The following is a 4,854-nucleotide window of genomic DNA, read 5'->3' on the forward strand; positions in this document are numbered from 1 at the left end:
TGGGGAGGGTATGTGCTCTAGTAAGCGCTGTGAATTGTGCAAGACTGTTGAATCTCAGATCTGTACCTCTGAAACATATAATGCAATATATGTTAAGAAAAAAAAAAGAAGATAGCAGGAGGGGAAGAATGAAGGGGGGGAAATCGGAGGGGGAGACGAACCATGAGAGACGATGGACACTGAAAAACAAACTGAGGATTCTAGAGGGGAGGGGGTGGGAGGATGGGTTGGCCTGGTGATGGGTATTAAGGAGGGCACGTTCTGCATGGAGCACTGGGTGTTATGCACAAACAATGAATCATGGAACACTACATTGAAAACTGATGATGTAATGTATGGTGATTAACATAACAATAAAAAAAGGAAAAAAAAAGAATTCCTCATATCAGTGAGGTCATATGATACATGTCTTTTTCAGATTGACTTATTTTGCTCAGCATAATACCCTCCAGTTCCATCCACGTCGTTGCAAATGGCAAGATCTCATTCCTTTTGATGGCTGCATAATATTCCATTGTGTGTGTGTGTGTGTGTGTGTGTGTGTGTGTGTGTATATATATATATATATATATATATATATACCACATCTTCTTTATCCATTCTTCTGTCGATGGACATCTAGGATCTTCCCACAGTTTGGCTATTGTGGACCCTAGATCTGTAATCTTGGACAAATATAATTTATCTTTAGAATCCTATTTCTTTTCCTGAAAAATGCTCCTCAAAGCTTTAAATAATATAAAAATCTAAACTTTAGTTTATTTATGATTCCTAAACTTTAGCTCTTTCTTTCTTTCTTTCTTTCTTTTTCTTTCTTTCTTTCTTTTCTTCCTTCCTTCCTTCCCTCCCTCCTTCCTTCTTTTCTTTCTTTCTTTCTTTCTTTTTTTTTTTTAAAGATTTTATTTATTTATTTGAGAGAGAGAATGAGACAGAGAGCATGAGAGAGGGGAGGGTCAGAGAGAGAGGCAGACTCCCTGCTGAGCAGGGAGCCCGACGTGGGACTCGATCCAGGGACTCCAGGATCATGACCTGAGCCGAAGGCAGTCGCTTAACCAACTGAGCCACCCAGGCGCCCTCTCTTTCTTTCTTTCTTTCTTTCTTTCTTTCTTTCTTTCTTCCTTCCTTCCTTCCTTCCTTCCTTCCTTCCTTCCTTCCTTCCTTCCTTTCTTTCTTTCTTTCTTTCTTTCTTTCTTTCTTTCTTTCTTTCTTTCTTTCTTTCTTTCTTCCTCTTTCTCTCTCTCTCTTCCCTGGTGGTTATGTTGCATTTTCTTTGCCTCTGTGTGGAGAAAAATAGCCCCAATTAACTTACTGGGTTATAGCCTTAAACATACACTCTTGCCTTTTTATATATTGTCGTGCTTGTAACTTGTGTCCATCAGCATACATGCCAGGAAGATCCAAGTGGCTAATTAAGAGGTTTACTCACATATTTATGATAAGAACATATGGGAAGCAATGTCTAAGTCATATATAATCCAGGATTACATGCTTAAAAGTTAATTCAATCTATATGTCTATAAACATAAGAACAAAAACATTCTATAAAAAAATGGAAAGTTATTTCAGAATGTTAAGATGGTGAGTGATTTCTTTATTTAATTTCTTCTTGTAAAAATATTTCTAAGGTTCATTTATATGATAAATATTTATTGAGCAACTACTGTGCAGCAAATTGGAAATAAAACAGTGGAAAAAGAGGTCTGTTTTTCATGGACCTTATGGTTTAATTATTAATATGTTGGTTTTTTGGCAATAAAAACAAGGGAGAATATAATCCAAAATGATAAAAGTTTTTAGTAGGGATTACTCATCAATGCGTTTGACCTTTAACAAGGCTGAAACTCAGTATTTTGATCCCTCTCTGTGGAGAAGAAGATGCTGGCACCAAGGGTGGTGATTTTCTTGCCCTCCAGGCAGAGAGAAGCTGGATATGCTGAAAGCTCCTTGGCACCAGAAGCCAAGATAAGGAAGGTGATGAAATCATGGTGCGTTCAAGTCATCACCAACAGGGCAGAAGAGATTAGAGGTATCCAATTATAGGGAGCCCCTGACTCATGCTGCCTCGTGGTTCCCTGTCTCAGAGCCAGCTGAGAGGTTGGTCTTGGAAGTACATCTATGAAGATGGTTGATGTCCAATTAGCAGAAAACCCAATAACATCTTCCTGAAAGTACAAATTTTATCATATCATCTTCCAACCACTGACATCACTTCAGTGGCTTCTCATTGCTGTTGGGCAGAAGACCAAAATCCGTGAGAGGTCCTACAAAGTCTTACATAATATGGATGTTGCCTGCTCCTCTCATGAGTCTCATTCTCATTTCCCTGGGGATTCAATTATGCACACCATATAACCTCTTGCCTCAGGCCTTCGAATATATATTTCTTTTACCTGGAATAACCTCTCACGCCCACCCCTGCCTTCACTTCATCTAGTTAATGTTCCCCATCTTTCAGGTTGAAGCTAAGATCACTGCCTTAGACAAGCCTTCCTTGATGTCTTGGACCAAGTCAATTTCCCTTATTATTTCCTTTAATAGTACTAGGTATTACTGCACAGCACATGAACACAATTGTAATGTTATTTATTTGATGAAGGCCTTTCTCGTGAAGGTAGAGATGGCCTCTTTTATTTCTCTCTCATCATTGATTCCTTTAGGTCCTACCACTGTGCCTCAGTAATGGGTTGTTGAATCAATGCATGAGTAAGAATGGAGAGTTTCAGGCTCTCACTTAGGAGAGCATAACATAACAGGACAGGCTGTCCAGAGTTCCATCTGGGGAGAGAAACTGGAGGACTTTGAGATGAATGACTGATCTTCTAGACATAGGAGGAAGGACTGAAGAACAGATAGAATAAAGACCACTTTTGCCTGAATATGTAGAGTACCCCCTCCCCCATCATAAAAGTTAGGGCTGAGCTCCCTGGGTTCTGTTCTGAGTGGTGAGAAAGGATGTATTCAGTACCTAGTTGCATCTCCTAAACATCTTCTAGTACTATCTAGGTGATGAAATGGTGCCCTCAAGTTGTCACCGACAGGGCTAGAAGTATGAGAGCTATAAGAAAATTGAGTGAGTGAGGCCATGTTTTTGAAAACTAGTAAGAGAGGGGTAAGGCCAGTGAGAAGAGACCATCTTCACTGTGATGTTGCTAGTGACATTGGAGTCATGGTCATGTGGGTCTCTTCCAGGTTGCCATGGGCAGGGAAGCTGGGCTGACAGGTTGACGGCATGAAAGCTTCGATTTCATGAAGAAGTAGGTTGAGGGGAAAGACCCTAGTGGATCTTATATGGGGAGAGGAGGATCCCCAGGCATACGTAATAATAGTGACAATAAATACCTCTTACTGAATATCTGTTATGTGATGGGAACTTTAAAACCTTACTTTAAATCTCCGTAACAGCTCCAGAAATTTAGCTTTATTATCTCTATCTTAAAAATAAGGAAACTGAGGTGCAGAGAGGTTAGGTGACTTGCCCAGGATTCCACAGAGTCGATGCTGATTGATAGAGCCGGGCTCAAAGTGGCCCGTGGTTGGAGCCATGCTTCTTCTGCACTACAGAACTGGCTCCGAGAACTGCCCATGAAGGCAGATTGAACTTTTCCGTCAGGCCCTTTTGTAGAAATAAACTACATGGACATTACAACCTTCTCACCAGGTAGCAAAAGCCTGCAGTGCATTCCCAAGGCACTCTACTTTCTTCCTCCTCAATTCCTTTTGAAGTTAGCAGGAAGTCTGCACCTGGGGGCTACAGAGAATCACAATGGGGCTTTGTGATCATTTGGATTTCATGGTATCCACATTTTTCATTAAAAAAATCCACATTCTATCTATCTATCTATCTATCTATCTATCTATCTATCTATCTATCTATCTTTCTATCTATCTATCATCTATCTATCTGGTATCTTCTCTCTAATAAGGCGCCTTTAGAGAATTTTCTAATTCAATAATGGAATTTAAACTTCCTGTATGTAAAGTAGGTCAAAAATAGCTGCTTTAATTATTTAAGTAATATCCAAAGAGGCAAACATCAAAAGAAGCTCAAGTTGCAACACAAAGAGAAAAAAAAATCTTTAGGATCAGCAACTTTTCTCAGGCATGCAAGATGGTCTCAGACACATTCATGAGCTAAGCTTAAGGCTTTATTTTTTAAAAATTGCAATTTTATTGATGACAAGATCATTAATAATGCCACTACATGTCCATGGCATACTCTTACCCACCTGGCATACCTGTCAAATTTATATACAAGCTACTTATTTTTTTTTTTTTCAAGATTTTATTTATTTATTTGAGACAGAATGAGAGAGAGAGAGAGAGCACATGAGAGGGGGGAGGGTCAGAGGGAGAAGCAGGCTCCCTGCCGAGCAGGGAGCCCGATGCGGGACTCGATCCAGGGACTCCAGGATCATGACCTGAGCCGAAGGCAGTCGCTTAACCAACTGAGCCACCCAGGCGCCCCTATACAAGCTACTTATTACTATGGGATTTCAATGATGAAAAATCAATTAATTGGAAGCCTGGAAATTAATATGGGAAATTGAGAGATGGTGGTTCATCCGCTCACTCTCTAATTATGTTTCTGAGGGAGAGGGGCAGGGAGATGTTTTTGGACATCTGACTTGGTAGGAAAGATTTCAAGAGAGAGGAATTTTATCTAGCAGGTGTTTAATGACAGTACTACTCAGTGAACTCTTTTTTTTTTTTTTAACTGGTATGCAATAAAGTAAATACAGAAATTTAGAGTAAGAATTTAAACATGGCTTCAATATCCAATTGTTCAATGGACTTGTCTTCTTGAAGCAAATATAACCATTGCGAATATTGTCAAACGCATGTGGTGAATGGCAT

Source organism: Leptonychotes weddellii, chromosome 10 (genome assembly GCF_054177405.1).
Source record: "Leptonychotes weddellii isolate Sample4059 chromosome 10, ASM5417740v2, whole genome shotgun sequence".
NCBI classification, from domain to species: Eukaryota; Metazoa; Chordata; class Mammalia; order Carnivora; family Phocidae; genus Leptonychotes; species Leptonychotes weddellii.